This window comes from Chlorocebus sabaeus, chromosome 7 (genome assembly GCF_047675955.1).
Source record: "Chlorocebus sabaeus isolate Y175 chromosome 7, mChlSab1.0.hap1, whole genome shotgun sequence".
NCBI classification, from domain to species: Eukaryota; Metazoa; Chordata; class Mammalia; order Primates; family Cercopithecidae; genus Chlorocebus; species Chlorocebus sabaeus.
In genome coordinates this window covers 16,510,964-16,522,133 of record NC_132910.1, presented here as the reverse complement: position 1 = coordinate 16,522,133, position 11,170 = coordinate 16,510,964, and positions in this window count along the sequence as shown.

The window sequence follows — 11,170 nt, the reverse complement described above, 5'->3', positions numbered from 1 at the left end:
GATAGGTATAAAATAATATCTCAGTATTGTTTAATTTTGGTCTTCTCTGATAACTAGTGAGTTTAAACACATTTTCTTAAAAAGTTGCCATTCATGTTTCTTTTTCTGTAAATGCCTGTTGTATCCTTGGCCATTTTTCAATTGCTTACTTTTTTCTTATCCATATTTAATAGCTCCTAATGTATTTTAAATTGTATGTCTTTGTCTATCATCAGTGTGGAAGTTTCCAGCTCACAGCCCCCAAGTGTGTTGCTTTTGAATGAACTTTGTTTGCTGGACATGATTTTGCCAGTTGATGTAGAGAAATCCTTGATACAGAACCCCTTCTATGTACTCTTTTGATCACAGGTGCTGGCAAGATAAAGACCACATTCACAGATTCACCTGCACCTAGGAATCTTATTATTATTATTATTATTATTATTCTTATTATTATTTGAGACAGGGTCACAAAGGCTGTAGTGCAATGGTGCAATCATAGCTCACTGCAGCCTTGGGTTCCTGGCTCAAGCAATGCTCACTCCTCAGCCTCCTAAGTAGCAAAAACTACAGGTATGCGGCATCACTCCCAGCTAATTTCAAAAATATTCTTAATGAAATAAATAAAATAAAATCCTGTCTCACTACATTTGCCGAGGCTGCAGCAAGGAATGTGGCATGAAGTAGGTTGTACCAAAGGGATGCATTCATGCAAGACCTGGAAGATGGAAGGGAGGCAGAAACCATTTTCTTCTGCTATTTCTGCTATAAAGCAAGTTTAAAGAATTATGAATATTTGTAAGCAGACTCTGCATTCCAGTGTCCAATCATCACCTTCCTGACTTTGAGAACTGAAGAAGCAGCAGTGATAATAGCAATAGCTTTCTGACGTCTCATTGTCATTTTGTTGAGGTGTCCTTGAAATGGGTCATACAGTGGCAGACCCCTGACTTCTGGTTCTTGTTCTGTGGCCCTTCTAATACTTTTATAAACTCCTAATTTCCTGTATTAAACTCTGTACTTCTTGAAATACCTAGGGTGGTTCATGTTTCCGGCACTATCTTCTCACTGACGCGCTTTGCTTTGTTTAATGTATCTTTTACATTAAAGTTCAAAATTTTTATACAGTCAAGTATTTCTATTGTTTTTACTGCATGGTTTATGAGATTCCTGACTTGGTTAAGAAACATCTGTGACCCTAGATTATACATACATGGAGTCCAGATTATCTTTTACATTTTTATAATTTAGCTTTTTATTTTAAATTTTTATTCACCCTGGAATTTAGTTTTAATATTATGTAAGATAAAGGCTGAATATTACTTCTTTAGGTGGTGGTGTGGACTGAACTGTGTCTCTGCAAAATTCCTACATTGAATACCTGATTCGCAATGTGACTGTATTTGGGGATAGGGCCTTTAAAGAGGGAATTAAGGTAAAATGAGGTCATTAGGTGGGCTCCTAATCCAATATGACTGGGGTCCTTATAAGAAGAGGAAGAGAAACCACGGATGTGCATGCACACATTAAAAAGGCCATGGAAAGCTGGGCACGGGGGCTTATGCCTGTAATCCCAATCTCTGTTTGGGAGACTGAGGCCCGCAGATCACTGGAGGTCAGGAGTTTGACACCAGCCTGACCAACATGATGAAACCCCATCTCTACTAAAAATACAAAAATTAGCTGGGGATGGTGGCATACGACTGTAATCCCAGCTACTTGGGAGGCTGAGGCAGGAGAATTGCTTGAACCTGGGAGGTGGAGGTTGCAGTGAGCCAAGATCGCGCCACTGCACTCCAGCCTGGGCAACAAAAGCAAAAAACTTTGTTAAAAAAAAGAAGAAGGAAAGAAGGGAGGGAGGGAGGGAGGAAGGGCCAAGGAAGATACAGTGAGAAAGTGTCCCATTGGCAAGCCATGGAGAATGGCCTCAGGGAGAACCAAACCTGGCAATGCCTTGATCTCAGGGCTTCTGGCTCCCAAAACTATGAGAAAATCAATTCCTGTTGTATAAGCCACCCAGTCTGTGGTATTTTGTTAAGGCAGCCATAACAAATTAATTCAAATGCATAGACAATTGAATTGGCATTATTTATAACTTAATCATCTCTCTTGTTGAATTGAAATACCATTTGATCATGTAAAAATGTATATATGTATTAAGGATCAGTTTCTACATTCTCTATTCTACTATTCTGTTTATTCATATGTGTATACCATCTAATTAGATTATTTATATTGGTTTTATGGTATGCTCTGATACTTGATAAGGCAAATCCTCTCTCTTTGTTTCTCTTTCTTCCCTCATCCCATGGGTTACTCCTTGGAAAATATTGTTTTCTCAGGTCATACACTTGCATAGTTTGAATACCTAAATAGTACAATAAAGCTTATAATTGAAACAGGAGTCCCTGTCCCACTCCAGTGGTATACTGGTATGTATAACAACTAACTCTCTGAAAAAAAAAAAAAAAAAAAGAGGTCTGACTTACAGTGTTTTCTGTTTCCATGGTCTAAATACCCCCATGTGCCTGATTTCAAGCTACCATTTTGATGTCCTTGAACAGGACGTTGGGAAGAAATGTGCCAGCTGGCTTTCCCAAGCTGGAACAAGTCAGCTCCAGGACACCTCTGCCCATTCCTGAGCCCTTCTTTTAACTCTTTTTAATCTGCTTTTCTGGTGTTTTTAGCCCTTTATTTATTTAATTGACTGATTGATTGAGGCAGGATCTTGCTCTGTTGCCTGGCCTGGAGTGCAGTGGTATGACCATGGCTCACTGTAGTCTTGGCCACTGGGACTCAAGCAATCCTTCCACCTCAGCCTCCTGAGTAGCTGGGACCACTTGGGGATGCACCACCATGCCCAACTATTTTTTTTCTTTTTTGTGGAGATGTGATCTTGCTATGTTGATTGGGCTGGTCTTGAACTCCTGGCCTTAAGCAATCCTCCTGCTCTCCAACCTCCCAAAGTGCTGGGATTACAGGTGTGAGTCACCCCACCTAGCTGAGGTTTTTTTTGTTGTTGTTGTTATTGTTGTTGTTTAATTTTTGTGGGTACATAATAGGTGTATGCATTCACGGGGTTCATGAGATACTTTGATGCAGGTGTGCAATATGTAATAATTGCATTATGGTAAATGGGGTATCCATCCCTCCAGCATTTGTCCTTTGTGTTACAAACAATCCAGTTACACTGTTTTAGTAATTTTTAAATGTATAATTAAATTATTGACTATAGTTACCCTGTTGTGCTATCAAATACTAGGTCTTATTCCTTCTAACTACTTTTTGTACTTATTAACCACCCCATTTCTCCCTCTGTCATTCCCCTGTCCTGCCCACTACTCTTCCCAGACTCTGGAAACCATCTTTTTACTCTCTGTTTCCATGAGTTTAATTGTTTTAATTTTTAGCTCCCACAAATAAGTGAGAACATGGGAAGTTTGTCTTTCTGTTTCCAGCTTATTTCACTTAACATAATGACCTCCAATTTAATCCATGTTGTTGCAAATGACAGGATCTCATTTTTCTTTTTTTATGACTGAATAGTAAGTACTTCATTGCGTATATGTACCATATTTTCTTTATCCATTCATTTGTTGGTGGACACCTGCATTAATTCCAGATCTTGGCTATTGTAAACAGTGCTGCAACAAACATGGGAGTGTAGATATCCCTTTGACATCCTGATTTCCTTTTTTGGGGGGTATATACCCAGCCGGCGGATTCTGCATCATATGGTAGCTATATTTTTAGTTTCTTGAAGAACCTCTAAACTGTTTTGCATAATGGTCATACTAATTTATATTGCCACAAACAGTGTATGAGGGTTTACTTTTCTCCAAATCATCGCTAGCACTTGTTATTGCCTGTCTTTTGGATAAAAGCCATTTTAAGTGGTGTGAGATGATAGCTCATTATAACGTTGAGCACCTTTTCATATGCCGGTTTTCCATTTGTATGTCTTCCTCTGAGAAGTGCCTATTTAGATCTTTTGCCCTTTTAAAATCAGATTATTAGATTTTTTCCTATAGAGTTGTTTGAGCTCCTTATATATGCTGATTATTAATCCCTTGTCAGATAGGTAGTTTACAAATATTTTCTCCCATTCTGTGGATTCTCACTTCACTTTGTTGATTTTTTCCTTTGCTGTGCAGAAGCTTTTTAACTTGATGTGATCCTATTTTTGTTTTGGTTGTCTGTGCTTGTGGAGAATTACTCAAACATTTTTTGCCCAGACCAATGTCCTGGAGAGTTTCCCCAATGTTTTCATTTAATATTTGATAGTTTCAGGTGTTAGATTTAAGTCTTAAATCAATTTTGATTTGGTTTTCATATATGATGAGAGATATGGGTATAGTTTTATTCCTTTACATGTGGATATCCTGTTTCCCCAGCACCATTATTGAAGAGATTGTCTTATCCCAAATGTATGTTCTTGGCATCTTGGTCAAAAATGAGTTCACTGCAGGTATATAGATTTGTTTCTGGGCTCTCTATTCTGTTCCACTGGTCTACATGTCTGCTTTTGGCAGTACCATGCTATTTCGGGTACTATAGCTCTGCAGTGCAATTTGAAGTCAGGTAGTATGATTTCTCCAATTGTTCTTTCTGCTTAGGGTAGCTTTGGCTATTCTTGGTCTTTTGTGGTTCCATATAAATTTTAAGATTTCTATTACTGTGAGGAATATCATTGGCATTTTGATAGGGATTGCATTAAATCTGTAGATTCTTTTGGGTAGTATAGACATTTTAACAATACTGATTATTCCATCCATGAACATGAAATATCTTTTCATTTTTTTGTGTGTCCTCTTCAGTTTCTTTCATCATTGCTTTATAGTTTTCATTGTAGAGATCTTGCACTTCTTTGGTCAACTCCTAAGCATTTGATTTTATTTGTGGGTATCGTAAATGGGTTACTTTTTAATTTTTTTCCAGATTGTTCACTGTTGGCATATAGAAATGCTACTGATTTTTGTATGTTGATTTTGTATCCTGCAAATTTACTCAATTTGTTTATTAATTCTAATAGTTTTTTGGTGGAGTCTTTAGGTTTTCTAAATACAATATTATATCAGCTGCATATAAGGATAATTTGACTTCTTCCTTTCCATTTTGGATGCCTTTTAGTTTTTTCTTTTTTTTAAGACTCTTTTTTTTTTGAGACGGAGTCTCGCTCTGTCGCCCAGGCTGGAGTGCAGTGGCTGGATCTCGGCTCACTGCAAGCTCCGCCTCCCGGGTTCACGCCATTCTCCTGCCTCAGCCTCCCCAGTAGCTGGGACTACAGGCGCCCGCCACCTCGCCCGGTTAGTTTTTTTCTATTTTTTAGTAGAGACGGGGTTTCACCGTGTTAGCCAGGATGGTCTCGATCTCCTGACCTCGTGATCCGCCTGCCTCAGCCTCCGAAAGTGCTGGGATTACAGGCTTGAGCCACTGCGCCTGGCCTTTTTAAGGCTTTTAAAAAAATTACACTTTAAGTTCTAGGGTACGTGTGCACAATGTGCAGGTTTGTTACATATGTATACATGTGCCATGTTGGTGTGCTGCACCCATTAACTCGTCATTTACATTAGGTATATCTCCTAATGCTATCCCTCCCCCCTCCACCCACCCCACAACAGTCCCCAGTGTGTGATGTTCCCCACCCTGTGTCCAAGTGTTCTTACTGTTCAATTCCCACCTATGAGTGAGAACATGTGGTATTTGGTTTTCTGTCCTTGCAACAGTTTGCTCAGAATGATGGTTTCCAGCTTCAACCATGTTCCTACAAAGGACATGAATTCAACCTTTTTTACTGCTGCATAATATTCCATGGTGTATATGTGCCACATTTTCTTAATCCAGTCTATCATTGATGGACATTTGGGTTGGTTCCAAGTCTTTGCTATTGTGAATACACCACAATAAACATACGTGTGCATGTGTCTTTATAGCAGCATGATTTATAATTCTTTGGGTATATCCTCAGTAACGGGATGGCTGGGTCAAATGGTATTTCTAGTTCTAGATCCTTGAGGAATCGCCACACTGTTTTCCACAATGGTTGAACTAGTTTACAGTCTCACCAACAGTGTTAAAGTGTTCCTATTTCTCCACATCCTCTCCAGCACCTGTTGTTTCCTGACTTTTTAATTTGCCATTCTAACTGGTGTGAGATGGTATCTCACCGTGGATTTTGATTTGCATTTCCCTGATGGCCAGTGATGATAAGCATTTTTTGTGTGTGTGTCTGTTGGCTGCATATCTTCTTTTGAGAAGTGTCTGTTCTTATCCTTTGCCCACTTTTTGATGGAGTTGTTTGATTTTTTCTTGTATATTTATTTAAGTTCTTTGTAGGTTCTGGATATTAGCCCTTTGTCAGATGGGTAGATTATAAAAATTGTCTCCCATTCTGTGGGTTGCCTGTTCACCCTGATGGTAGTTTGTTTTGCTGTGCAGAAACTCTTTAGTTTAATTAGATTACATTTGTCCATTTTGGCTTTTGTTGCCATTGCTTTTGGTGTTTGTCATGAAGTCCTTGCCCATGCCTATGTCCTGAATGCCTAGATTTTCTTCTAGGGTTTTTATGGTTTTAGGTCTAACATTTAAGTCTTTAATCCATCTTGAATTAATTTTTGTATAAGGTGTAAGGAAGGGATCCAGTTTCAGCTTTCTACATATGGCTAGCCAGTTTTCCCAGCACCATTTATTAAATAGGGAATCCTTTCCCCATTTCTTCTTTTCATCAGGTTTGTCAAAGTTTGGATGGCTGTAGATGTGTGGTTTTATTTCTGAGGGCTCTGTTCTGTTTCATTTGTCTGTATGAATGTAGGAATATCTGTTTTGGAACCAGTACCATGCTGTTTTGGTTACTGTAGCCTTGTAGTATAGTTTGAAGCAGGTAGCGTGATGCCTCCAGCTTTGTTCTTTTGGCTTAGGATTGTCTTGGCAAGGTGGGCTCTTTTTTGATTCCATATGAACTTTAAAGCAGTTTTTTTTCCAATTCTGTGAAGAAAGTCATTGATAGCTTGATGGGGATGGCATTGAATCTATAAATTAATTTGGACAGTGTGACCATTTTCATGATATTGATTCTTCCTATGCATGAGCATGAAATGTTCTTCCATTTGTTTGTGTCCTCTTTTATTTCGATGAGCAGTGGTTTTTAGTTCTCCTTGAAGAGGCCCTTCACATCCCTTGTAAGTTGGATTCCTAGGTATTTTATTTTCTTTGAAGCTATTGTGAATGGGAGTCACTCATGATTTGGCTCTCTGTTTGTCTGTTATTGGTGTATAGGAATGCTTATGATTTTTGCACATTTATTTTGTATCCTGAGACTTTGCTGAATTTGCTTATCAGCTTAAGGAGATTTCGGGTTGAGATGATTGGGAATTCTAAATATACAATCATGTCATCTGCAAACAGGGACAGTTTGGCTTCCTCTTTTCCGAATTGAATACCCTTTATTTCTTTCTCCTGCCTGATTGCCCTGACCAGAACTTCCAACACTATGTTGAATAGGAGTGGTGAGAGAGGGCATCCCTGTCTTGTGCCAGTTTTCAAAGGAAATGCTTCCAGTTTTTGCCCATTCAATATGATATTGGCTGTGGGTTTGTCATAAATAGCTCTTATTATTTTGAGATATGTCCCGTCAATACCTAGCTTTTTGAGAGTTTTTAGCATGAAGGACTGTTGAATTTTGTCAAAGGCCTTTTCTGCATCTATTGAGATAATCATGTGGTTTTTGTCTTTGGTTCTGTTTATATGATGGATTACGTATGTTGAACCAGTCTTACATCCCAGGGATGAAGCCAACTTGATCGTAGTGGATAAGCTTTTTGATGTGCTGCTGGATTCAGTTTGCCAGTATTTTATTGAGGATTTTGGCACTGATGTTCATCAGGGATATTGGTCTAAAATTCTCTTTTTTTGTTATGTCTCTGCCAGGCTTTGGTATCAGGATGATGTTGGCCTCATAAAATGAGTTAGGGAGGATTCCCTCTTTTTCTATTGATTGGAATTGTCTCAGAAGGAATGGTACCAGCTCCTCTTTGTACCTCTGGTAGAATTTGGCTGTGAATGCACCTGGTCCTGGACTTCTTTTGGTTGGTAGGCTATTAATGATTGCCTCAATTTCACAGCCTGTTATTGGTCTATTCAGGGATTCAACTTCTTCCTGGTTTAGTCTTCGGAGCGTTTATGTGTCCAGGAATTTATCCATTTCTTCTAGGTTTTCTAGTTTATTTGCGTAGAGGTATTTATAGTATTCTCTGATGGTAGCTTGTATTTCTGTGGGATCGGTGGTGGTATCCCCTTTATCATTTCTTACTGCGTCTATTTGATTCTTCTCTCTTTTCTTCTTTAATAGTCTTGTTAGCAGTCTATCAATTTTGTTGATCTTTTCAAAAAACCATCTCCTGGATTCATTGATTTTTGGAAGGTTTTTTTTATGTCTCTATCTCCTTCATTTCTGCTCTGATCTTCATCGTTTCTTGTCTTCTGCTAGCTTTTGAATGTGTTTGCTCACTCTTTCAATTGTGATGTTAGGGTGTCAATTTTAGATCTTTCCTGCTTTCTCTTGTGGGCATTTAGTGCTATAAATTTTCCTGTACATACTGCTTTACATGTGTCCCAGAGATTCTGATATGTTGTGTCTTTGTTCTCATTGGTTTCAAAGAACATCTTTATTTCTGCCTTCATTTCGTTATGTACCCAGTAGTCATTCAGGAGCAGCTTGTTCAGTTTCCATGTAGTTGAGTGGTTTTGAGTGAATTTCTTAGTCCTGAGTTCTAGTTTGATTGCACTGTGGTCTGAGAGATAGTTTGTTATAATTTCTGTTCTTTTACATTTGCTGAGGAGTGCTTTACTTCCAACTATGTCGTCAATTTTGGAATAAGTGTGATGTGGTGCTGAGAAAAATGTATATTCTGTTGATTTGGGGTGGAGAGTTCTGTAGATGTCTATTAGGTCTGCTTGGTGCAGAGCTGAGTTCAATTCCTGGATATCCTTGTTAACTTTCTGTCTTGTTCATCTGTCTAATGTTGAAAGTGGGGTGTTAAAGTCTCCCATAATTATTGTGTAGGAATGTAAGTCTCTTTGTAGGTCTCTAAGGACTTGCTTTATGAATCTGGGTGCTCCTATACTGGGTGATTATATATTTAGGATAGTTAGCTCTTCTTGTTGAACTGATCCCTTTACCATTATGTAATGGCCTTCTTTGTCTCTTTTGATCTTTGATGGTTTAAAGTCTGTTTTATCAGAGACTAGGATTGCAACCCCTGCTTTTTGTTTGTTTGTTTGTTTGTTTTCTATTTGCTTCGTAGATCTTCCTCCATCCCCTTATTTTGAGGCTATGTGTGTCTCTGTACGTGAGATGGGTCTCCTGAATACAGCAAACTGATGGGTCTTGGCTCTTTATCCAATTTGCCAGTCTGTTTCTTTTAATTGGACCATTTAGCCCATTTACATTTAAGGTTAATAGTATTATGTGTGAATTTGATCCTGTTATTATGATGTTAGCTGGTTATTTTGCTCATTAGTTGATGCAGTTTCTTCCTAGCATCGATGGTCTTTACAGTTTGGCATGTTTTTGCAGTGGCTACTACCGGTTTTTCCTTTCCACGTTTAGTGCTTCCTTCAGGAGCTCTTGTACGGCAGGCCTGGTGGTAACAAAATCTCTCAGCATTTGCTTGTCCGTAAAGAATTTTATTTCTCCTTCACTTATGAAACTTAGTTTGGCTGGATATGAAATTCTGAGTTCAAAATTCTTTTCTTTAACGATGTTGAATATTGTCCCCTACTCTCTTCTGGCTTGTAGAGTTTCTGCCAAGAGATCCACTGTTAGTCTGGTGGGCTTCCCTTTGTGGGTAACCCAACCTTTCTCTCTGTCTGCCCTTAACATTTTTTCCTTCATTTCAACTTTGGTGAATCTGACAATTATGTGTCTTGGAGTTGCTCTTCTCGAGGAGTGTCTTTGTGATGTTCTCTGTATTTCCTGAATTTGAATGTTGTCCTGCCCTGCTAGGTTGGGGAAATTCTCCTGGATAATATCCTGAAGAGTGTTTTCCCACTTGATTCCTTTCTCCCCATCATTTTCAGCTACACCAATCAGATGTAGATTTGGTATTTTCACATAATCCCTTATTTCTTGGAGGCTTTGTTCATTTCTTTTTACTATTTTTTCTCTAAACTTCTCTTCTTGCTTCATTTCATTCATTTGTTCTTCAATCACTGATACCCTTTCTTTCACTTGATCGAATCAGCTGCTGAAGTTTGTGCATGCATCACATAGTTCTCGTGCCATGGTTTTCCCCTCCATCAGGTCATTTAAGGTCTTCTCTACACTGTTTATTCTAGTTTGCCATTTGTCTATTCTTTTTTCAAGGTTCTTAGCTTCTTCGGGATGGGTTTGAACATCCTCCTTTAGCTCGGAGAAGTTTATTATTACCGATCGTCTGAATCCTTCTTCTCTCAACTTGTCAAATTCATTCTCCATCCAGCTTTGTTCCATTGCTGGAGAGGAGCTCTGTTCCTTTGGAGGAGAAGAGGCAGTCTGATTTTTAGAATTTTCAGGTTTTCTGCTCTGGTTTCTCCCTATCTTTGTGGTTTTATCTACCTTTGGTCTTTGATGATGGTGACATACAGATGGGGTTTTGGTGTGGATGTCCTTTCTGCTTGTTAGTTTTCCTTCTAACAGTCAGGACCCTCAGCTGCAGGTCTGTTGGAGTTTGCTGGAGGTCCACTCCAGACCCTGCTTGCCTGGGTATCACCAGCAGAGGCTGCACAACAGCAAATATTGCAGAGCGGTAAATGTTGCTGCCTGGTCCTTCTTCTGGAAGCTTCGTCTTAGAGGGGCACCCAGCTGTACGAGCTGTCAGTCAGCCGCTACTGGGAGGTGTCTCCCAGTCAGGCTACCTGGGGGTCAGGGACCCACTTGAGGAGGCAGTCTGTCTGTTCTCAGATCTCAAACTCTGTGCTGGGAGAAGCACTACTCTCTTCAGAGCTGTCAGACAGGGACATTTACGCCTGCAGAAGTTTGTGCTGCCTTTTGTTCAGCTATACCCTGCCCCCAGAGTTGGAGTCTACAGAGGAAGGTAGGCCTCCTTGAGCTGTGGTGGGCTTCACCCAGTTTGAGCTTCCTGGCCTCTTTGTTTAACTACTCAAGCCTCAGCAATGGCAGATGCCCCTCCCCCAGCCTCACTGCCACCTTACA